Source organism: Thermobia domestica, chromosome 2 (genome assembly GCF_964235325.1).
Source record: "Thermobia domestica chromosome 2, izTheDome1.hap1.1, whole genome shotgun sequence".
NCBI lineage: Eukaryota > Metazoa > Arthropoda > Insecta > Zygentoma > Lepismatidae > Thermobia > Thermobia domestica.
The window spans coordinates 378,384,163-378,410,447 of record NC_137455.1 but is presented as its reverse complement, the minus strand read 5'-3'; the positions used below and the strand labels follow the sequence as shown (position 1 = coordinate 378,410,447).

The window sequence follows — 26,285 nt, the reverse complement described above, 5'->3', positions numbered from 1 at the left end:
AAAAATGTTCTCTCCTCGTGGTTTCTGTTTTCTTCCCTACTTGAGAAATGTTATATTGTTTTGCTTGGTGAATACTTTCCCTTCAACCTTTAGAAAATCGACTTAAACTCTTTTTTTTTTTTTTTTTTCAAAGCTCTGTCCAAACGGAAACACGATAGAAGAAAGTTTCGGAAAGTGTTGCTATTTTCACTGGTAGCTTCTCATTTTAGATACTGTATATTTACAACGAAGGGGGTTGCACGTGCACCTTTGCACCCCCCTAAATTAGGCCCTGGATATATATATATATATATATATATATATATATATATATATATATATATATATATATATATATATAATGATTGGTAAGATGAGTGTAGGGGGCGCCGAATTCTACTTCGCCCCGGGCGCCGAAATCTCTAGCTACGGTTCTGCTTGGACATAGTTGGAAAACACAGTTATCATAACACTATTTTGGCCTAAAGATAAGATCAGTATATCTAAAGATGGTAATGTATTTTGCAGAGATATAGTTGGACATATCTTTGACATAGATGGAAAACAGCAAAACACAATTATGGTAATAATGATTGACTTCTTGAACTGTGAAATTTTTGTATGTACAAGGCAAGCTGACATGATGGTGATTTGTGTGTAGAAGCAACGTACAGACAAGAACTGTACGCAACGTCAGTCGGGCCGTGAACTGCGCAATATGTGGCACATTTTATCCTGACGATGACAGGCCGTGCAGAGTCGTCTACTGTGTCCGCTGAGCGCTGATCTTTTGATACATACTTTTGAGTTGACTTCAGCTGACCCAGAACCACAAAGTCCCAGGCTAAAGAGGCTATAATGGGCGCTTGAACACCATTGGAGGTCGTGTTTTCAGACGAATTCCGATTCAAATTGTCCTATAATGTCCACATATATCTTTGGCGCTACTGTAATGAGTACAAGCTACCAGCGTATATTGGCAAGTATCATAGCAGCCGATCGATAGATATGATGATGTGGGGCGGTAATTGTGCAATATCGCTAGGGCCTCAGAAATGACTGCAACGTCAGGGAGATTTTAACAACAAGACCATATTCTTTCTTCTGTCAACTCCGGACGCCATATTTCAGTAGGAAAATACCCGGCCTAATATATTACGCAATACGCATGTCTTCTTTAAGCGGATTGCACACTACGGTACAGCTGGTTTGCTGGCCTGCATGGTGGCCTGACATGAAGCCAACGGAACGTATGCGAGATATGAACACCATGTTTATTAGGATCCTCCAGAAGTCTCTCCATGTCTTGTGGATTCGCATACAAGAATACATTCAGTGTCCACTTCATTCGATGCCACGACGTATACAGACCCTGATCGCAGCACGTAAGAGGTCTAACGCTATACTGATTTATCAAGATTAGAGATGTTTACAGCTTTGATGTTCTAATCATTTCTAATTAATAATTTTATAACATATTTGTGATGTAAATCAGTGGCACGTGTCTTTCTTAATGTTGCAATGCTGACAAACAGCAATGCATTTTAAAAATGGATTTGACAGGCTTTTCCTCTTAAACCCTTCAATTACAATGGTTGTATCAGTCTGCAAATGCTAGCTTAAAACGTACGGTAAATACAATAGCTGATAGAGAGAATTGACAGTACTAGGACACAAAAATTGTAATTTCTGTCATTGTTTTTTTAAAAATAATTATCAAGAGATCATTATTGCGTATTATGTTATAATATTAGTTAATAATTATAAAACGCCTTGAATTTGGGCTACTTAGATAAGTTCGAACAAAAATAGCGGTAGACAGATGAGAAAATTGGGAACAAAAAAAAAACTGTTTCTTTAACAGAAGTCCTTGGCTTTGTTCCTTCGTTGTTCACAGTGTGACAGTTCCGTTAGAATCGTTTCCAAGCGTCAAATTAAAAAAAAAAAAAAAAAAAACGCAAAAGTTTTTACATTACGAATCCTTTGACATGCGTCTTTTAAATAAATTAACAAATAAATAATAAAATGAAACTGATATTAAGAAAAGTATGCAATTATTTCATTTATGATTTTTGGTACTTGAATTACGCAAATTTCACTCTAATATCCTGTTTGTAATTTATATTCTTTCTGCCCTCCTATGAATGTAATGGAATGGAATTACTGTAATAGGAAAAAAGAAATATTTAGTTTCACGTCCCACGACTATGCCGGTTAGTCTAAAGGAGACGCTGATGATGAGAAATGAATGAAATGGTGGAATGAAGAAAGTGGGAGGAAACGGGAGAACTCCGAGAAAACCCACGAGCACGGTGTTTGTCCACCACAAAGTCAACACGGCGAGAGCTGGGATCGAACCAGGAATTCCAAGCACCGGAGGTGAACGCTGTACCATTGAGCCAGCCACTGCGCCATTAATAACTATGCTTCAAGTATGGATGTATCAACTGAGTGGTGTTGTATTGCCAGATAGACAATCTAGTACGCATAATTTCGTCAACGGGTGTTTAAGCACTCAATTACATAATCTTTTAGAACAAGCATGATCTTTGTTTACAGAGAGTTTCTAAACAACACCGACAACGTTTGGGAGGTGATTCCTGACACCAAGATAAGACAAAAATCATAGACCAACCTGCCGAAAACATGAAAAAATTAACTTTTAAAGATCCATAGCTCCAATACTATGGGACCCACCGTAGTTGGGTCAAGACTTTGTTTAGGGGTAGTTGGCGAGTTCTTCAAATTACATACCCATAGCCAAACTGTCTCTATAAAAATTGTTGCTTGAATACCTTAGGATTCTAAAACATGTATTTTTGAATAGCGCAAATATTAGCTCCTAAGTGAAGTTTTGACCCGATTACGGCAGGTCCCATAGTTTTGGAGCTATGGACTTTTAAAGTTCATTTTTCATGTTTTCGGTAGTCTATATAACTCCAAAACGACGTATTTCTGTACCCAGCTTGGTCTATACTTTTTGTCTTATCTTGGTGTCAGGAATCACCTTCCAAACGTTCTCGGTGTTGTTTTGAAACACTCTGTATACATAGTATTCGTTTATTTTTGCATACCTAGTTCTATAAAACTCCTTATGTACGTTATTGGATGCACAAAGTTCTCACATTTGCGTATATAAGCCTCTATCGTAATTTTTGATGATCTTTAGAAATGTGGTTAATGCGCAGTGTATACAGGATTGGCCCAAAAGTAGATATTCAGTCCCGTACTGATCAACTTATTGCTTTTTATGTAATTTCTTATTGTTATCTATCAGATAGACTTAGTTTGTTGATTATTTGTTCTTAATGTATTTTCACTTATATCTTAAGCTCGGAACAGCCGAAGCAAATAAACCCATGAGCTAGAATGTTATATTTGATCAATGCAGAAGTGGATACCGACTTTTGGGCCACCCTGTATATTAAACATTGCTGTAGACACGAATACTTCTTCCAAAAATATTTCATAATTAGAAACTTGAAAATAAATGGGCTAACACAGTTTGGTTATTAATTATTAACCAATTATGCAATTAACAATATTATAGTTTATACAGATTGAAACCGGATAAAAGCTACCTAATTTTGATGATTGATTCACTGATTATTAAACAAAGAAAGAAAAAAAAGCATGGTGTACGTCTATATTTCTTCGATGTTTAAAAGTAATCTGTATTGTTTAAAGCTGAAGTTGATCAAGGACAAGTATATAGGTCTACTTAATTGCTATTCATTGACAATGTTTAAAAATAAATCGGTCAGGAGCTATGTATAAAGTTACGATTCCATCACACGCCTGTTAAAACTAACAAAGGACCTTGAAAATAAAATGAGTCCCAATGGCCATTCTCTGGATTCAAACTAAGGGTCTACTGATTGAGAAAAGAGAACGCAAATTCGGAGAAAATCAGTTGCATTATGCAGTTCTTTTGTTTTCCTACAGCTATTTTCAATTAAAATAATTCATATCACACCAAAAATTTTTATCATTTCTCTTGAAACATCCTGTATATTCTTCTCGTTGTCATATTGGCAACCTATACAGCATTTACTGCTGCAGGATTATATGTGATAGAAATATACCTAGGTATTCGTCTCATATGTACCGGTATTGGTGTTGTGTAGTGTGTGTATTTATGGTATATATACTATTCGGTTTGGTTGGATCATTGCACTGTGTATAGAAGTTTCGTCTTTTGAAAGCAGAGCGTGTTTCTGTGAAATCCACCAGCAGATGTTTGTTCATTGCTAATAGAGAATGAGATCCAAGAAGACTCAAACACACACATACACAAAGAGAGAGAACATTTTGTGGTGAGAAATGAAAAGAAGTTGACAGACCCAGATAGACGATGGAATTCTATCTTTTCTTTTTTTTGTACGTTTCAAAGTTCCTTGGTACCTTTTTTTCTTTCTTTTTTTGTTGTTGTTTTGGTTGGGTCGCAGCAGCATCCGCCATCTTGAGTCGGCATGCAAGCGCTCTTTCGGCTGCTGTCACAGAACCGACATTGATCATTGCCACAGAGCGAGATTTAGGGGTTCAGCTTCTCCTGTCAGTCTTGAAGCGTTCAAAAGGGATGAAGGATTTCTCTTCCAAGATACATGCAAATGAATTAGGATGGGTTGGAAACGGGAGACGAACGGGATTTTTTCCCCTTTTTTTTCCTGTGGAGAGGAATTGAACTCCCTCCCTAGACAAGGTTCTATCCCGCCCCGTTTCTGAAAGATCCAAGTTGTTTTTTTCTTCTCTCAGAACTCTGAGTCTGTAGGGTAGTCAGAATGACATTAGCTCCTCCTTATTCCAAGAGGCACTCTATACAATATTTTTATCTCTTTTCTCTGAATAAGATTCAGATGGGTGGCCAAGAAATTGTAGATTTTAGATGAAAGATATTTTACATAAGGATCTACATAAAAACAATTATGAGACTGAAAAGTATGTATATATTACCCTTTTACTTTGCTCTACGAAATGATAATAAACAAATTTAACGTTTCGTTCTACATTATTATTAACATCTCATTAAGGCCATTGACTGTTTATTTACGTATGTTTCTAATTATTGATTTAAGAGTGTCAATTACTCGTTTCGTTGGGTTAAAATAAAAAGTTAGTAACGTGTTTCGTTAGTCATTCATTTTTCACTATTATTGAAACGCTCTCTGATATCGGTCATTTTCGATCATTTTTATATATGTCTTACTCCTTTTCCTCCCCTACGTTGAATGATAAAATCCATCCCAAATCCGAAGCTCATCTATGTTGAAAATTTGATCGAGATCGGTCCGGTGGCTTAAGAGGTATGACGTCACAAACATGGTCACTTTCATATGTTTATTTATAAGTAATATGTGCGAAACTACTATGAAGGCGTGTGTCCCTGTTAGAAATACGTGTGTCATTGTTAGTAGAAGAGAACAGTAGATACATTCAACTACTTAACAGCTTATTTTTTTTATACAGGGTGGCTTAAAAGTAGGTATATAGTACCGTACTTATAAGCTCATTGCATTTTACATCATTTCTTGTTGTTATCCATCAGGTAAACTTAATTTCCTTATTATTTGTTCTTAATGTCTTTTTACTTATATATTAACCTCGGAACAGCCAAAGCAAATAAACCTGTAAGCTAGAATGTTATACTTGATCAATGCAGGGGTGTATACTTACTTTTGGACCATCCTGTACGTGTAATAAATAAAAAATAAATAAATAAATACACAATCTGTTCGAAGAGAATAAAACTACTATTGGGAAGGGATGATCTTTTCTTTAGCGCCACAAAAACTCGTTTTTAACTCGATCTTGTCGAGAGCTATACATGAGAATTCATGGTCAAACATTTCATTTTGTTTTGATCAGTGTGATCTATCGATTAATGCAATATCGGGTGTTCTACTTAAAACCGTTGAGTTGAGTTGAGTTGATTTTGAGTTTAACGTCCCGTTCAGCAGCGAGGCTATATGAGACATGGACCTACTGATTAACGTGGAATCCGAACCACATGAGCTCCCGCCGGGAATCGAACCCGGGCCTCCCACGCCAAAGGCGCGTACGCTAACCGCTTAGCCACGAAGGAGCTCTCTACTTAAAACCGGTACACCTCACTTCCCTTCTGGCGTTCATAAATAATTGGGCGTTGGCCTCACTGCTTGCCAGGCTAATATAGTTTGCTACACTGAAATATCGCATTACTTCTAGGGAGACGTAGATGGAAATCGATAAAATATTAATAGATGGCGCTGGACAACTACATGCACCGTACTTTTTGATCATATCTCGTATTTTATTCAGCTCAATGAGATTTATCGTATGATATTTCTCTCGTTTTTGGACTTTTTTCTTTTCGTTAAACAGTAATAATTATAATTGAAACCGTGACTTTCACAACCGCACAAGTCCAGCTGAAGAGATATTGAGAAACTCAATAGAAACTGAATATTTGTTGGAAATCTGAACTTGGAAATTATTATTTTTTTAAAATACTTAGTGACATTTGTTATTGTATGAAAAAAGTCTGATTTCCAAGTTCAGATTTCAAACAAATATTCAGTTTTTACTGAGTTTTTCAGTATCTCTTCAGCTGGACTTGTGCGGTTGTGAAAGTAACGGTTTCAATTGCAGATTCTTTCTTACTCCGAGGTTTTGAAAGATGAATTTCATTTCTTATACCAAGTCTAGTACAGTAATTTTAAAGTATACTAATAAGTTTATTATTATTATTATTATTATTATTATTATCATTATTATTATTATTATTTACTTAAAGCAATGCCGGCTGCAACCATGATATGTCATATTAGCAGTAGGAAGTGAACAGGAGGTCTCGAAGGAAGATGACCAGGGCCTGTGATCGATTGTAAGTACAATTAATTATGTTTCATTTCGGGTGGCAGATATGGCATAAAAAGTACGCAAACATTGTTGTTTATGTAACAGTAAAAAAAAACTCAAAAATCCTTGCTTGTCTTTCAGTTTAAACAGAAAATTGTTTTTTAGCGCCCTCATCTACTCAAAATCTCAAAAAGAAGTTGAAAAAGAAAGAGAATTATGATTCCTCCCTTTGGCAATTTAATCAAAGTTAACTGTGTAGTTCTAGTTATGTAATTATTTTGTAAAGACCTTTGAAAATGACATATTTCAATTTAACGACACACGATTATCCTTTAGGCACGTCCCTTTATGCCCATTAGAACATAGCTGTTTGACGTAAAACTAGAAATTTTATTTGATTTAATTCGTTTAACGTAAAACTAGAAATTTCATTTTATTAGTTCGTTTAACGTAAAACTAGAAATTTCATTTTATTTAACTCGTTTAACGTAAAACTAGAAATTTCATTTTATTTAATTAATTTAACGTAAAACTAGAAATTTCATTTTATTCAGTTTGTTTAACGTAAAACTAGAAATTTCATTTTATTCAGTTTGTTTAACGTAAAACTAGAAATTTCATTTGATTTAATTTGCTTAACGTAAAACTAGAAGTTTCATTTGAATTAATTCGTTTAACGTAAAACTAGAAATTTTATTTTATTTAGTTCGTTTAAGGTAAAACCAGAAATTTCATTTTATTTAGTTTGTTTAACGTAAAACTAGAAATATCATTTCATTTAATTCGGTTTTACTGCATTTCAGTAAATTTTAGGAGATGTGTAAAATAAAAAAGTTGGATATTCTGCTCCACACTCCAGTCTATATGTAACAGTGTGTGTGATATGAGTCAAGTCTTTGAGCTTTGGAAAGGAATCCGCTTTGCCAGCCGAGTACATCTTCAGCTTTCTTGTGATCCAGATCGGCAGTACGACTCCATTTATCATTGGGTGCTCGTCCTGTTCTCAGCGAACATAGGGGCCTTGTCTTATTTTCACAAGGAGAAGTATATTGCTTGCAAACACACGTGGTTCCTCCTCATATATAACTGTTCAAATTGGGAGACAAGGGGGGAAAGGAGGAAGATCCAACCAGCCAAAGGCGGAATTCCTTTTATACTCTTCATGCAAAAAGAATTCCATCTTCCTGTCAAAACATTTGGATCTGTCGGTCTACTTTATCTATTCCCCCCTTCCTCTTCTACCTCCCACCAACACACAGAGACTACGCATGCAATTAGGAGTTAAATGTAATGATGCCAAAAATTCATTTCAAGGGAATTATTTTTAAAGCATTCGCACGCTTCTTAACTCTAAAAATAATGGAATGTTTTCAAGGGTTTTGTAGACAAATCTCTATTGATAAGACAGGATGTGCTGTTTGTCGTAATAAATCAACTAAGCCTCGCATTTTATAGATTAGATTCGAATTTAGGACTAGGTAGGAATTTATATACGTATTACTTCTACTACTACCACTATTCCTATTACTACAGTATTATAATTATTAATAATAATACTGTATAACATTTCTCTTCTTTGTGTGGCTAAGAGGTTATGCAACCCGAATGATATTATGTATAATGGGTTATATAAAATCTCAGGCGTATATTCAAGTATCAATGGACATTTCGATTGACTTTTTATTATTATTATTATTATTGCGCTATAAAATACTTCAGAGCTAGCTGATTACGGAAAACTCTTCCCTCATAAAATGATTCTAACTTGCCGAAATTTGCAATTGAAAAAAAAAAGCATTGCATTTCTACATAAAATACAAACAAATGTTGCAATTCTAGGAAGAAAATTTTATGAGTGGAACAAAAACTCAGTGAGCAAAATGGTATTACAAGTCTTAGAAAGGAGGACGATATTGAAAATAGCTAAAAAGGACAGAAGAAAAGCTAGTAAGGATATTATTTGAGAAAAAGAAGTTATTTTCGAGATGTATACGAGGTATTGTAGATTAAAAGAGGGAGGAGAAGAATAATTCTACAATTAATAAACTATGTTAAAGATGTAGTTCTTATAGCAAAGCTAAGAGAAAAGCGACGGACCTTCTTGTATGGTAGCCTATCTACTTATTTGTAGCACTGACCTACTGATGATAATGACAATGATGTATCTATTTAAAAGAACAGTTCTGGGGCAATAATCCTTAGGGGACCAGATTTAATCAGCCGTCTTATGGCATTAATCCCTTTGCGAATGTGTGGTCAACACATCGGCTTCCCTCTCCGTTAAGAGGCCTCATCACTGCGAAATTAAAATAACGCTAATTTTACAGTAATTATGTGATATCTTCAAATAGATAAAAGATAATAGAAAAATAGAACAAGACCTCCCTAGACAATATTATTTTGCGTGAGATACCGTTATCATGACTCATTTATCTGCTTTCGATTTCCAACCATTTAGATAATCGGCATTTATTTTCGCGTTTCTAAATAACTGCAAACGGATAGCTACTAGGTGACTCGTGATAACGGTACCTCGTGCAAAATAACATCGTCTAGGGAAGTCTTGATCTACTATTCGATTATCTTTTATCTATTTCAAGATATTAGATATATAATTACTGTAAAATTAGCGGTATTTTAATTTCCCAGTGATAGGGACTCTGAATGCTGCCTTTCTAGACAGAAGATCGCTACTGCTTTCTTTCATAGAGCCTATTTCAGGTGTGCCCTCGAAAAATATGCGAATCATACTTCGACCCCGCCCTCTGACGGAGAAAACCCTCCCTTTGTTTGGGGAAAAAGAAGTGAACGGCCTCAGCTGTGTTGCCCATTTGTCATTCAGTCGTTCGGTTTTGATGACTGAAGATCGTAGGCTACTTAGAATGACTAACAAGACAGAGCAGAGACGCCCCGCTTCGGCATCCAACAATTGAAAGATCTTGACCGCAGCAACTTGTCTCTCCGCTTTCGAGCGGGGCACGGGAAAACGCACATCAACAGCAACGCCAGAACGGGCACACTTGAAATACAAAGGCTCTAGCTCCCCAATTGTCCTCACGACACTGGGTGAATGTCGTATTGCTAACATTGCCCGGTGAGTATATGAACAGTCACTCATTTTTTCTCTGACCAGACCCAACATTGCTTGATTCTTCGCTGATTTCACAAGAATCGGTTCTCCAGTGCGCCTAAGGTGTTCGTGGTGTATGTATTTGGATGATGCAAACCATTCAATATTATTGGACGGCAGCTCATTGTGCCCTTCGACTAGATACGTAAATAAATAAATAAAGACCAAATTAAACTATCGGTAAATATAAAGCTCCTTTTTTTTAAAAAAAAAAAATCTTAAGCTTAGAATCAATTTTCGACGAGGGAAAAGAAATTATTTACTTGGTTCCTTGTAAATCTTGATGATGAAAAAAAAAATATATGTTAGTGGTTTCAAATAGCGTCCATGAATACTTGGAGAATAAACTGAAGGGACATATAAAGAATAGGCATTGAAAGGGGGGAGGGGGAAACTTGTTGGCTCTAAGCCACCCTAGCGCCACCGGAAGTTAACGGCGAAGAAGAGAGAAAGGAAATGTTTGGCAAGAGTACAGACGTTTCTCTTCATATCTTTCTTTCTTTCTTTCTTCAGTCTTTTTTTTTTTACCTTCTCCCTCAGTTTCTCTCCATGATTTTGCCATCTTTATTCTTTCCTGGGGAAACATGCGGGGGTAGCGGTGAAGGAAATCAAACAGTGAATCATAGACCAGATAATTTACGTTGCAACGTAGGGAGTTGCCAGAGAAGCAAAATCTATTATGTTACAACTATGTAGTCTTCTAGTGGCCGTCTTGTACGGTTTATTATTGGAACTTCATTGCAAGAACAGATAAAATGGCATTATATACTAGATATGTATTTCAGTAGAACATCCAGCATGCTCTGAAACTGTCTTCCCATAATATAATGTTTCAGTAACAAATTAACCTTATTATAAACGAAGGACAATATATTTCCTAGTGTTAAGAGGCTTCATCACTGCGAAATTAAAATACCGCTAATTTTACAGTAATTATGTGATATCTTCAAATAGATAAAAGAAAATCGAAAAGTGGAACAAGACCTCCCTAGACAATATTATTTTGCTTGAAATACCATTATCATGACTCATTTATCTACTTTCGATTTCCAGCCATTTAGAAAATCGACATTTATTTTCGCGTTTCTAAATAACTGCAAACGGTAAGCTACTAGCTGACTCATGATAACGGTACTTCATGCAAAATAACATCGTCTAGGGAGGTCTTGATCCACTTTTCGATTATCTTTTATCTATTTGAAGATATCGCATAATTACTGTAAAATTAGCGGTATTTTAATTTTGCAGTGATAGGGACTCTTAAAGCAGGAATTTGTTTGTTTTAATATTAGCATTTGATTGATGAAAGTATAAATTAACTGCATTTGATCATCCTAAAGAGAGATCGAAAAATCATATTGGTTTTGTAAGTATTTTTTTTAAAATTCATCTCGTGTTAAAGACACGAGCGTCGATTTAAACCTTGATTTTTAGAAATTCATGCTGTAGTTCGTGTAGTTGGAGTGTAATGGTTGAAATTAGGACGTAAAAAATACTGTGCCTATTTTCTCATGTATAATGTCTACCTGAATTGAAATATTTAAGTTTAACGTCCTATCTTTATGCCCATTAAGCTAATGAAGAAAATGATTAAGGCAAATGAATGATGATGGAAGAATTGGTGGAATGAAAAACTGGGAGGAAAGGAGAGTATCCGGAGAAAACTCATGGACAAGATGTTGTCCACTAGAAGCTTACTTGGACGGAGAAATGAACCAAGAATCCCACGCGCTTTACCACTTAGAAACCGTACCCCGAATGTCTACCCGCCCAAAGACAAGTTAAATCTATGTTCACAGGATAGTCCGTCATTTAAAATCAAGAGGTAAATGTTGAAACTTCTTTTTTTATTTTTGAAGATAAATCAATGATAAATTGTTCTTTAAATTCAGTTTGAGAGACTATGTTAAGTCTTAATCCCGGCGAAATTAAAATACCGCTAATTTTACAGTAATTATGTGATATCTCCAAATAGATAAAAGATAATTGAAATATGGAACAAGAGCTCCCTAGACAATATTATTTTGCGTGAGGTACCGTTATCACAAGTCACCTAGTGGCTTTATGTTTTCAGCTGTTTAGAAACGCGAAAATAAATGCCGATTTTCAAAATGGCTCGAAATCGAAAGCAGATAAGTGAGTCGTGATAACGGTTTCTCATGTAAAATGATATTGTCTAGGGCGCTCTTGTTCCACATTTCGATTATCTTTTATCTATTTGAAGATATCACATAATTAATGTAAAATTAGCCGTATTTTAATTTCGCCGGGATGAAGACTCTTAAGTAAAATCTTTCAGTTTAACGTCCCACAATTGGGCTATGCCCGTTAGGTTCAAATAATACTTTCGACAAAGTGGATACAGTAGGAAGTCGAAAATCCGAACTAACTGGGACCACAGGTAGTTCGTATTTTCAAATTGTTCGGATTTTCGAAAATGACCAAGTAAATGCCATTTAGGCTTAAATATACTGTACGGTATGCTCTTTTATCGATATAGTGCTTATACAGTACATGCAGTAATTACAATACCGTAGGTAAGGCTACTTACATTTAATGTTTCTGAAGAACCTGCTCTTATAGTAAATTACACTGTTCTTGTAAGTCACGCTTAAAACTTAACTTGTATAGGCCTAAGAGAAAATGACCTACAATTACATATAAATGACCTTTTGTAAAAACACTGACTCCACACAAAGAAAATTAAATTAGTGTACTGTCACTAGCTTCTAGGGACCGCGTTCGGATTTTTGACGTTCGGATTATCGACGTCCTACTGCACTTTCAAATATCTAGGATCAATATTAACAGACGAAAATTATATTCACGAAAAAATTAAGTGTCGACTAAAAGCAAGGAATTCGTCTTATTATTCAGTTCAAAATCTCTTATCGCAAATACTGTCGAGGAATTTGAAGCTTAAAATATATAGGTCTAAAACGATAATCATGCCTGTTGTGCTGTATGGTTGTGGAACGTGGTCGCTTACTCTGAGGGAAAAACGCAGACTGAAAGCATTTGAAAATAAAATCCTGAGATGAATATGAATACGGGACGAGACGGGAATGGCGGAAGCTCCATAACGAAGAACTGCAAAATTTATAGTATACCGTTTAAAAAACATTCTTAGGGTCATGTGGGCTAGGAGGCTCAGGTGGGCAGGTCATGTGGCCAGAATGGAAGAAAGTAGGAACGCTTTCAAAGTTTTGACTGGAAGTCCAATTGGAAAACGACCATTAGGAAGACCTAGGCGCAGATGGAAGAACAACATTAACATGGGTCTCGCAGAAATAGGAATACAAAGTAGAAACTGGATCTAGGTGGCTAAGGATAGAAGTCAGTGGAGAGTTTTTGTGAACGCGGCATTGAACCTCCGGCTTCCATAGGCCGTAGAGTAGTTAGTTAGTTAGTCAGGCTAAGATAGACGACGATTAAGGCAAGTTGATGATAATGGAAAAATGGTGGAATGAGAAAGTGGGAGGAAACGGGAGTACCCCGAGAAAACCCAAAGAAAATATGTTGTCCACCACAAACATACCTGGCCGGAGATCGAACCAGAGACCCTCGTTAGCTCACTCTACCACTGAGCCGCTGTACGCCTAAGATTACGTTAAGAAATACACTTTAATTGACAGGTCAGGCGAGCCCGCTGAAAAAGTGGAGGAGACCGGTTATTGCACATGGCTAGTCCACACAGATAGCAAAAGTATACGTAGAAGGATGAACCAACTAAGATATTTTGGCGTATGTTATTATTCTACGAAAGTATAAGATATATGTGGTGCCCCTGTGAGTATCTTTAATAAATTATTAAACCGTACATATATTTTTCACTAGAACTGTCCTGTAGATTTGGTGTTCATGGTTCTGTTGTGACATTGGTCTGTAACTCTGGAGAGCGATGTTATCGAAAAACCTTGACTTTTAGAAGTTCGTCTCGCCAAAAAGGATAAGACAAAACATTGTCTATTATATTCACTTCTCGTTTGCTTCTTTTTTCTTTGAGACTGAACAAAATAAGAGAAAAGAATAGGGCAAACAACAAAGTAGCTCTTCGTTCAGTTACTTCAACAAAGTTCAGTTGCTTGTTTGGTTGGTACCTGTGTATTCTTGAGCGGGGGGATCTGAAGGAAGAAGGGGGGGGTTGCCACGACACTCGAATGAAAAGGCAAACTTATTGAAGTCGGAGTTCCTTCATTGTTTCTCAACAATAGAAGTGTACAGAGAACAATGCTGAAATGGAAACAATGACGAAACAATAGATTACTGCCTGCGGGGGTGGTTCTTTCTTTTTTTATTTTTTCCTTCTTCTTCTTTATTGCCACTCCAGTTCCCTTTTTAAATCAAATCAAAAGGAACAAAAGCATTTCGTGGACGCGCCGGGAGACAGGAGGTGGATGGTGTTTCTGAGGCGGGGGTCGTATAGATTGGGAAGAATTTGCGATTTGTCAGGAAGTGCCAGTAGGGTGTCTGCAATAAAAAAGTACGAATATAGTCTAATCTTATCTTCTTTTCCTTTTCTTCTTTCATGTTTAGCTCGTCTTAGCTATTCCTATTTCAAATCAACACTTTCGATAACGTATTGCAAATTCAACATAAGAGAACTGCATTTCAACTTTATATACTATTTACTGAAATCCAATGGGCATCTAAATTTTCAGTATCTTGAAACCAGAAGAAATAGTTCTTGCTGGCAAATATATCCCCTCAAATTTACCATTCTTTCCCCAAAATGTATCATTCTGACCCCGAAACTTACCATTCATGCCCCAAAATTTATCATTCTGACACCGAAATTTATCAATCTTCCCCAAAATGTATCATTCCGGTTCCGAAATTTACCATTCTTCCCTCAAAATGTATCATTTTGACCCCGAAGTTTACCACTCTTCCCTTGAAATTTACCATTCTTCCCCCAAAATTGATCATTCTGATCCCAGAAATTTACCATTCTCCCCCAAAATAATTTATGTGATCCCGAAATTTACCATTCTTCCCCGAAATTTATCATTCTGATCCCGAAATTTATCACTCTTCCCCAAAATTTATCATTCTTTCCCCAAAATTTACCATTCTTTCTCCAAAATTTTTATTCTTTCCCAAAATTTATTACCTTCCCCTTAAATTTATTATATGAAAAGGAAACAAAACATTTAGAACCTGACAGAATTGTGATGAAAAGTTAAAAATAGAATGTGACAGGATTGTAATGAAACATATACAATGTGACAGAATCGTAATGAAAAGGAAACAAAAATCCAGAATGTGACAGGATTGTAATGAAAAGGAAATAAAAAATTCAGAATGTGATAGAACAGTAATGAAAAGGAAACCAAAAATTTAGAATTTGACAGAATTGTAATGAAAAGAAAAAAAAATAGAATGTGACAGGATTGTAATGAAAGGAAAACAAAACTATAGAATGTGGCAGAATTGTAATGAAATGGAAACAAACAATAGAATGTGACAGAATTGTAATGAAAAGGAAATAAAACATTCAGAATGTGACAGAACAGAATGAAAAGAAAACAAAAAAATTCAGAATGTGACAGAATTGCATTGAAAGGAAACAAAAAATTTAGAATGTGACAGAGTTGTAATGAAAAGGAAACAAAATATTTAGAACATTACAGAATTGTACTAAAAAATTGAATTGCAAAGGAAACAAAAGAAATAAAAATGGGACTGAATGACATTGGAAACAAACAATATTGTAGCATGACTTTAAAAAATATTGAGGGGAACATATTTAAGATAATTTGTAAAATATTCGTATTTTAAGTTCGAAAATAAAACTGTGAACATTCGCTGGTACTGCAGAACAATCATATAACTTCTAAACAAACAAGGAAGCTCAATATATATATATAAAACTTATATGTATATTAGTGATATGACCTGTCCCTTTACATCTGACTCAAAATTATGGATCTTCTTTTTATTCATATTAATTAATACACATATAAAACTTAGTGGGAGTGTTCAAAATTTCAAAACTTGTGTTGTTCCTTTCAATTTTTTAATAAAACTTGACCCAAATCCGTACTTCACTTGGAGTAGCACTAATTTAAGAAATCTCCAGAGTGCAGATTTTGAAGAAATAAAAGAAGAAAGAATGAAAGAAAGAGAAAAGAAGCAAAATATATTTTACAGAAACTGAACATATTGTTTAGACAGAATGCAATTATATTGTTTCTAAGGCATAATCTTCATTGGTTACTTGTGTTTGTTGTTCGTTCTTAATACTATTGAATATGTAGACCCTATACATTGTGTTTAATTAATATCAATCAATGGGTTCAAAAAATGGGATGGTGCAGATCTTGAACAGTCTGAAGCTTTATAAAGATGTTTTACAGTGCCGGATCTAGGAGGTAAATCTAGGGGAGCAGCCAGATCCCAGACTATGATGGGTATATCTTGAGTTTACTATAAACTTTCAAAAGTATATAAATAATAACCTAAATTATTTTTGTAACTCAAAAAACTAGGGGAGGCTAGGCCCCCTCCCCCGGGCTAAATCAGCCACTAATATTTCAAGAACGAAACATGCAATTTTCCATAGATAATTTATCCCTAAAGATTCATACATTTTCTTTTAAAACTATATCTATTAACACCAGACAATATTGCTACGAATACTATCCTACATGATTTGAGATGAATTGAAGTGTTTTGAAGAGTTTCTTTTTACTCTTCTGCCTTTCTTTTTCCTTTTGAAAAAGATGTTTTAATATTAAGTACATATAATAATATTGATGTATTTGAATCGCTATTTTCTCTTTTTGAATATTTTGGTGTACATTATTATGGAATGTTTTAATCGGAATGTTTGCTCTTTTTGAATATTTTCATGTAGTCTGCATGTATTCGTATTGATATATTTGAATCGACATTTTCCTCTTTTGTGAATATTTTGATATCATCTGCATACATTAATATTAATGTTTGTTTAAGTTGAAATTTTTATCCTTTTCGAATATTTTGATCTTATGACATATGTTTGAATCGGCATTATTCTTTTATTGAAAGTTTTAGCCATTGATTAGTCAGGGGTGCCCACAAAGGGGGGCTATGACGCAAACTGCGTCATTGAAATATTTGGAGGGGTTAAAAATCTATATAAATATGTTTGAGGGGGTGTAAAAATTAATCGAAAAGATTTTTTTTTCATGGAAGAACACCTATGAATAGACAATTGGGGGGTGCGTCATGGACATAAGGGGGTGGGCACCACTGGATTAGTATTGCTGTACTTGAGTGGATTTTTTTCTTTTCGGATATTTTGTTGTTATCTGCATGCATTAGTATTGATGTTTTTGAATCGGCATCTCTCTCTCTCTCTCTCTCTCTCTCTTTTTGATATATTGATGTCATCTACATACATTAGAATTGAATATTTGAACCAATATTTTCTCTTCCTGAACATTTTGATGTTATATTTATGTTTTAAGAGGCTCCATCACGGCGAAATTAAAATACCGCTAATTTTATAGTAATTATGTGATATGTTCAAATAGATAATCGAAAAGTGGAACAAGGGCTCGCTAGACAATAATTATTTTAGCTGTGATAACGTTATCACGACACTCTTTTTTCAATTTCCAGCCATTTAGAAAATCGGCATTAATTTTTGCGTTTATAAACGGTTGCAAACGGAAAGCTACTAGGTGAATATTGTCTAGCAAGCTCTTGTTCCACTTTTTGATTATTTTCTTTATGTATTTGAAAATATCACATAATTACTGTAAAACTAGCGGTGTTTTAATTTCACAGTGATTAGGCCTCTTAATGGCGGTTTTTTTCTTATTGAATATTTTGTATCATGTCCATACGTTTGTATTAATATATCCTATTTGAAATTGCAGATTCCGAATCATTAACCCCGGGTTCGATTACGGATGGGAGAACATTAAAATTTGAACTCATTACGGTGATCCGGATCCCACGTTAATGGTGTAGGTTCATGCCCTATATAGCCTTGGGGCTGAAATGGACGCTATACTTCAACAAATAAACAAACCATTAATGAAAATTGGGAGCTGTAGTGATTTTAATGGAAGCTCTGAAGTGTACTCTTTAAGTAACTTTACTCTACTCCTGTATTATTATTATTATTATTATTATTATTATTATTATTATTATTATTATTATTATTATTATTATTATTATTATTATTATTATTATTATTATTATTATTTCTGTACCATGTATACAGCCTATTGGAAAAACATACAGCACTTCATCAGTCAAAAATAGACATATATTGCATACAATATAGCCTACTACTGAAACTATAAAAAATAATAATAAAATAAAATAGTATCCGATTCCTTGTCAAATTAATACCAAATATTTTTAGTCTCAAAATAGATACATCATGAAAAATCCTACAAATAGGGTCTAATATTTGCCGAACTTTAAAATTTATGCTTCTGTACTGGTAAAAATAAATGTTTCAAATTAGATTAAAATAATTGACCATTTTTAAAATTCAAGGAAATTGAATCTTACTATTTTCGATTCAAGGAACCTAATTTTGATCCATTTCTCAAATTGTTCATTGGTACCCTTATATCTATGTTAAATAAGCAGTATTCACTATGGTATCCATTAGCTAATATTTTCTGAACAAAATCTCTTTCAATAAGTTTTTTCCTGTCACCTAATGCTTGTTAATTCCCAAAATTGATTCCAGTATTCATAACTATGTGAGTAATAATCTCTATTCATTTTACGGCATAGTAGCCCCATAAAATAGTTTTGAATAATAATAATAATAATAATAATAATAATAATAATAATAATAATAATAATAATAATAATAATAATAATAATAATAATAATAATAGGTCCGTATCCAGGGGGGTCTAGGAGGGGCCGGGCCTCCTAAATTTTTACCGGCTCCCTAAAATTTTCACGGTAGGCCTGAACAACAACAATAATAATAATAATAATAATAATAATAATAATAATAATAATAATAATAATAATTTCTAAGCAGTAAGCATACACCTCTCCCTCGTTAATGTCAAGGAAGAAAATATTGTCTGCTCCTTACGAAGTTTCTTACATGTGGAATTTATGAGGGTTTTGAAGCATCGTTATGTTAACAGTTGCAAGTGGCGAAGGTAAATAAAATAATTGCGCTCTCTCACAGCGTACTGCTGTTTAACAGATCATTATCTCCTCATAGCTATATTTCTTTATTACAAGAAGGCATGAACTTGTAGATGGCCATAAATTTGCACACACGCTTTGCACGTAACAACAAAAAGGAGTTTGCTAGACGTCAGCCATTGGTTGAACATCCATCTAAATTGGCAACACTTGCCGCTAATGAAAGAAGCAGCACCATGCGAGACGAAGACCGATGTTGAAAACGCCAGGAGCTTTAGGAGAGGGAAGGAGGAGGGTTGAAGTGTCGTCAAAGGAGGGATGGGAGGCACCCTACAGGGACCACGGACGAAAACATCTCCCCTGTATGCCGCCGATTTTCTCTCGCGCGTCACTCCACGTAATCCCTCCTCCCTCTCCCGGTCCCAGGTTCCTGTGGTAGGAGTGAAAGCGAAGGAGACAGATGAGTTCCCCATCAAATCCCCTGGGAAACAGACACCGCTCCAGAACTTCCAGCTCCAGGAGATTCTGGAAGAGAGACTATGAAGAATCAGAAGAGATGCTGAGCTTTTGAAAAAGAGACGGCCGGCCATGATTGCATAGTTCTGTCTAGGGATTGTCGGCATTGGCATCCCCTGCTGTGGGAAATTGGATTTCGGCTACCAAAATGCAATGGATGCACGGCAGGGGAACAGGACAGACGAAAACCAGGAAATCATGGGGGGATTTGGGAGGGGGATGGGGGGAGATCAAGAATCAGTAACCAGAAAGACGGAAATGGAATACCGGAGCACAACAAAGTAAAAGAAAAATACGAAACAATACAACTGCCTTTCACGTAAATGGAACATATTGTCGCGCCTGGTAATTCGCTGAAAATATGCTGATGGAATGGAATATATAGCAATTTTTCTTTTTGTACAAGCTTTGCTTCCTTATTGCTATATCAGCAGCACTCCCAGCTATAGCCTAGGAGATCCAGGTTCAATTCCCGCTAAGACTTCTTGTGGCTGTAGGTTCATGTTTATACAGCTTCGGTGTCTAAAGTGACAAAAACAAATTAATCATTTAGTACAAATAAAAAAATGATAATCAGAAATCAGTTTGTAAGCATTAGGTGTCTAAAGTGACAAAAACAAATTAATCATTTAGTACAAATAAAAAAATGATAATCAGAAATCAGTTTGTAAGCATTAGGAGATATTAGATATGAATACACACATGTTTAATTTTTCTTATCATGAAAATAATATTAAATTAAACAAAATTATTGTTTATTATTAGAAGTATGAAAATTTTGCAATTTCTATTCAATAACGTGATTACGGCTTTAACATTTAATCCAGCGTTTCTTAAGAGTCAGCGGGACTCAAGTGACCTTGACAAATCGAAGATATCAGCCTTCCTCAGTTACAAAGTGTTTCCTTATTTTGGCAACAGATGGGGTTGTTGCTGAAATGCCGTCAAAGCAAATGGCACCATTCCTTTTCCTTCTTTACCCTCCATGTGGTCAAAGTTGGACAGCGCAGGAGGGGGTGGTTACGGCTGCAAATGAGACAGAAGAGTGAAATTCCTTGTTTTGGTTAAAAGAGAAACAGAACTGAAGAAAAAGAAAGAGGGACCAACATGATATCAGCCCTCAGCCCCGTGTCTAGAGAGCCACTCAAATATCTACAACGATCACAAACATACCATAGAGAACTAAAGCACTTGTCGCCTGTCTCTTTCTCAAAGAATTCTACCTATGGTAAATAACAGAATAGTGCGGGAAGAGTCTGATATAAAATGAAGAACCATGCCAATATTAAAAAAAAAAACAAAAAAAAACGGAAGAGTCGATATTCTAATTTATTTAGAGCCTTCGTGGTTTAAAAAACTTGGAATTGAAAGGCAGAAAACCCAGGCAAAGATTTGAAATGTATTGACAATGTGACTCTTTTTTAGTGGAATCCATTTCCTTATTTTCTTTTCAAAATATGACCACCAGATATACCCTCTCACCTTCACATTCGATACCAGTGGCCGACAATCCTGAGTTTTTCCTATCACAACAGGAAAGGGCCCCAATGTTACATTCAGCCTTGGGGACCGGCTTAGAAGGACAGGAGGGAGCATATGTCCTGCTTGGTGTTGGTTTTTATTTGGGGAAATAGACCACTTCATTAACAACAGAATTAAAAGATGTGTCACCTTCTTCAGGAAGGTACACTCATGTCCAAAATTATTGTCGCATATCTATAAATATGTTGTTGTAGGAATATAATTTGATAACGAATTCATCCGGTATTTCTTATAATGTTAATATGTGTACAATCGGCAGAGACATGTATGTGGCAAATTTCATGTCAAACGAGCAGTAAATAAGAACAATAAAACGAAAATAAAAGTTTCGTGTCCATTTAGCAACATTTTGTTTTACTCATTCTAATTTGCGTGTTTATAAATATTTTCCTATGAAATTTACCACATATACATTTCCCAATTGTACACATAGTATCAGTATTAAAAGTACCCAGCAAAATCATTATTACATTATACTCTTACAAGAAGACAGTTATAGATATGTGACAATCATTTTGGACATGAGTGTACAATGACGTAACAGGTGTTTGTTTCAAACATTGAATAAGTGTTCGTATAAATTGAACTTATTTCCTAACGTCATAGAACTAACAAGTAAGAACTGTTCCAGAGCGACGTAAGTCCGATGACAATACAACATTGCATTGCTACTTTCATACTTTGCAATATATCTATTTATTTTAAAAGCAAATTTTAATATGTTTTTATTTTCAACTTCTTTATCCTAAAATAAATAATAGTCTTTAACCAGCCCTGGTTTCCCTGGTTGCATATCACTTTAGGATTTGGAAAATTTGTCCAACGAATAAAAAAATGATAAAACACCTTTTAAACACATTCTTTTGTTAATCAATTCGTACTAAAAAGTTAAAAATAATTTTATTTGTGCAAGACTAAATAAAAAGAATGGGGCGCGTCATTTTAAGAATTTATAAAGTAACTTTAAGCCTATGTTAGAGAGCATCTCTCTCTTTTTGGGGGGTCATGCATAATCAAAATTGTTTTTTAATTTTAAGTGAGACTTGATTAATGAAAGAATTTCTTTAAAATGTTTATTATTATCTTTTTATTATTGTTAATGTTTCCATCCTTGGCATAGGGTGTTTATTTTGGTAAGGTACCGTATGATGCGTTTCTATACTACTAGAGTATATTAAAATTTAGTTTCCTATGCATTACTACATACATTAAACAGCACTTTTTTTTTTTAAAGAATTACTACCGAATATAGAGTGTTTCTCCGCCAATAAGAGGGAGATAGATTGAGGATACCAAACACCCCTACCGTTGATTGAGAAATATTTAGGTGTCGACACTGATGAGCAACATCTACATTTGAATTTGAATGTTTTATGGGCTTTAGACAATTGATTCAGACCGGGATACATAGGGGACAGAATGTTGGAAGCAATTAGCCCAGTCCCTAGTTTGAATGCCTGGAATGAGTAAGGACTTTTCCCCCCTTGGTAAAACCTGCCGGAATTGGAAGCAATATCAAAGAAACACTCGAAAAGAGAGGGAGCAAACATGCATAAATAGATAGTCAGAGTCGGATTTAGTTTTAGTGGGGCCCCAAGCTGTTTAAGGTAATGGGGCCCTTTATGTGTCCAGATGAATATAGGCACCCTACATACAAAAATAAAGAAACTAGAGATAATTTAGGAAGGAGACTAGCAGAAGGAGCCCCATTATTTACATGGAGCCCCATGAATGTAGGGTACACAGTAGGAAGCACTGTTGCTACGTATATTTAAATTTAATTTAATTTTTTTTTAATGTTCTTATATTGTAGAAATGTATATCCAGTTTTTCTTTAGATTTTGGTGCCCCCAAGAGAGCGGGCCCCTAAGCTATAGCTTGTTTATCTTATACGTAAATCCGGCACTGTAAATAGTATACATATACAGGCGCGGATCCAAGAGTGGCTATAGAGGCTATAGCCCCAACCCCCCTTGACGCTCAAGTATACACTGGATAAAATGGGCTTCAAGTCTGTTTACTCTGAATAAAGAGGCAAACTATGGTTTAGCTCCTCCCTTGATCATATCCTGGATCCGCCACTGTATATATATATATATATATATATATATATATAAAGGCTGGCCTTGGACCGATTGCTCCCAATCGGGCCCCGCGCTAGAGTCGTCTACTCTACTGTCCAGTCTAATCTACTCTCCAGTACCGTTTTAACAGTATATTAAGCTCAAAGCAAACAAGTGTGTTGTGGTCCCTATGACTAAATTTTGCTCCTAATAAATGCCATTATGTTCGCGAGGACCCGTCAAGTGAATCTGTTCTGCTACTCTTGGTTATCAAGTACACACAACAGCATATTACAATACAGGTATATCCATGGATCTCCCTAACAAGTAAATGAATAGTTTATATTAAGTTTCCCGGCATAAGCAAATATTTTCTGAATTTAATGCTGAAGTAGTTTCTTTAGTTTGTTTTTTTTTTTTATGTTTATAACTTCTGTTGTAAAAATAGATATTATGTCTAGGGAGTATCTTGCACGCCTTAACACTCCCCTAAATTTCCTTACACGCATCCCTGGGCTTAAAAATATTGTTTTCTTTGAGTTTGTGTAAAAATGTATATCATTATTCTGGGTGCACACCCTTTTTATTTTGAACACCCCACTAAGTAAAAGTTCCTGGCATTTTTACTGATTACGTCATGTCATACTACCGAGATAGTATCAAATAAATCAGCCTCGGTGCGAGCTCTTTGCATATCCTTTCTCTTATTATAGCTATATTAAAAATACAAAACCATAGGACAAACTTTGCCCTCTCCTGCAAAAAATCCCGTGGATTTTTTTTTTTTTTTTTTAATGAAGTCAGGAAAAGCGAATGTATACTCGTGCATACTGAATAGGTGGCTGCTTATGAAGGTTTGTGTTCTAACTCAAAGAATCCAATGGAAAATGTCATTCATCTGCAATCAGTTCCTTGAAGTTTGTAATCCTCTCATCACCATTTTATTTTGTCTACAGTCGATGACGATTTCAAGCTGATTATACCTTTCATAATTAGCTACCTACGATGTTCTCACTAGCGTACTTTAGGTTTCCCTGACTTCAATTGTTTTCAAAAAGATACAGCTGTTAAGGAATCTTTGAACCAACTAATTTATATCAATGTGTATTTCAGTATGTCTTACAAATATAAACTTATGGAAACATAGACTGCACCACTGTATTTCTTGTAAAAGTCTACCCCAATTTGATATATTACATGTGACCACCTTCCTATTAAAAAGAAAATAGAAGTTAAGTGAGATACAAGATGGCAGCCATGATAAGCATACCCTCAAATAGATGTCTACTTCCCCCGATGCCGGTTAATGTGGTTTTGGTTTTCATCCGTTTACCCGTTTTACAAATAAAACGAAATTTTCAAATTTAAAACGCATTGTTATGGCTTGTTCTGGTCAGTCAGGTTTTTCGCCACTGCGGCTATCTTTATGGACAGAAGCACTTTAAATTTTGCTTACGCTCGTTTCTTGATATTCTACATTTCTCCGCCAAGTTGATCAAGAAACTAGATTTCGACATCGATAATTTTACTTGTAAGAGATGAAAACTATGAAATACTGGTACAGAACCTTCTTTAAAAATTGCAAAGCACAAGGGTGAAACGTATTTTAAAAATTCATTCACTGTCTGTATTGACATTTGAGTTAGACCCTATATATATATATATATATATATATATATATATATATATATATATATATATATATATATATATATATATAGGCTCTACAGACCTTGGTGCAAATTAGTTATAAACCCGGTACCCCACAAAATGTTCCCAATCGGGCCTCGCACCACCTAAGGCCGGCCTTGATGTATATAATATGTGTGTGTCTAGTATTGTACGATGGAAGCTGATGAAAGAGCTCTATATTATTCTTGATTTTTTTTTGACAGGTAAACAAAGAATATTTCGGGGATTAATCTACCCTAAAGATTATACTAATGTATCTTATCTTTTCTCTTGCATGTATATTCTCAGTCCTGCAGGAAGTTTTCATTTCTTTCTTGGAATACATAAACGAAGACTTTGGTTCAGCTTCTCCTTCACAAATCTTTGTCGAAGAGTTGACTTCCTAAATTACTTCTTATAGAAACCATCTAGAAATACACTGTACTGCTGAAACAGAAACCATCAACTAAAGAGGTCATAAATTTTGCCATTCCTCGTGTTTGAAGTTCCCGTTCTTCACAATGATTTCCTTCCTCCCGCCCCTATTGAGAAGTTCAAAGTAGGTTTTCAAAAGGACTGGCTCCCGCTGGGAAGGAAAGTGGGATGAGGAATGACTATAGTGCCATCTAGCAGTTAGACGGCCAAGTACGTGAACACGAAAAAATCTGATTTCTGATTTCTGTAGATTCAATGATGAAGGATATAATTTCTTATCGATTGTGTAATGGATGTATTTGGAAACAGCGAAAAGATAGTACAGTAGCGCACAAATACAAAGATAGTACTCCATTCTCAAAAAAGTCCGAAGTTTTTAGCTCTTTTCCTTACTGTAAAAAAACAGAAGAATTTTCCCCCTAATTTTGATCATTTTCTTATGGGAATTTGGATTATAATTATCTGTATTTATAAGAAAAAAATATCACGCACAGAGTTCAAATTGCACCTTTAAAATGAGATGCATCATATTGAGTGAGCTATTGAGACATTTTTGCGAAACAACGAAATGAAACCATGATTTCCCTAAAAAATGGTTGAGATCCCATGTTAAATTGAACACCAATATTCCGGCCGCTGTGGCTCACTCCTTCTCCCTCTTAAGAATTGGTGGCAGTGTCGTGCCGTGGAAAATCAGCGCCCAGGGCGAGAGTATACGACGGCGCCCCCGTACATACGCGTGAAGTCATCAGACCAGCCGCGAAACGTCACCATGGTTGGCGCGAAGCGTAAGAAAAATTTCAAAAATAAACTCCGCTTTTTCCTAACATGAGTAATATTATAGGACCACTTCCTAAAGCAGGAAAAGGATTTAATTACATACTAAAGATATACCACATTGACTTGACACCTAGTCTTCCCTTCCAAGCGCTGCTATCGGCTGAAGGAATTCCTCTCTCTTTCGCTAAGGCTCTCTAGCTTAGCAACAACTG

At 35.3% G+C, this 26,285-nt stretch overlaps 2 long non-coding RNA genes across 3 annotated transcripts in view; one reads left to right on the top strand and one right to left on the bottom strand.

The window, feature by feature from the left end:
- LOC145678869 (uncharacterized) overlaps positions 1-26,285 on the top strand; it is a 335,623-nt gene that overhangs the window by 73,042 nt on the left and 236,296 nt on the right. For both annotated transcript variants that reach the window (XR_014130464.1, XR_014130463.1), the window contains exon 2: positions 6,752-6,841. This is a non-coding gene — a long non-coding RNA (uncharacterized LOC145678869). The remainder of the gene's footprint in view (positions 1-6,751; positions 6,842-26,285) is intronic.
- LOC145678871 (uncharacterized) overlaps positions 1-26,285 on the bottom strand; it is a 290,898-nt gene that overhangs the window by 96,600 nt on the left and 168,013 nt on the right. The window lies entirely within an intron of this gene.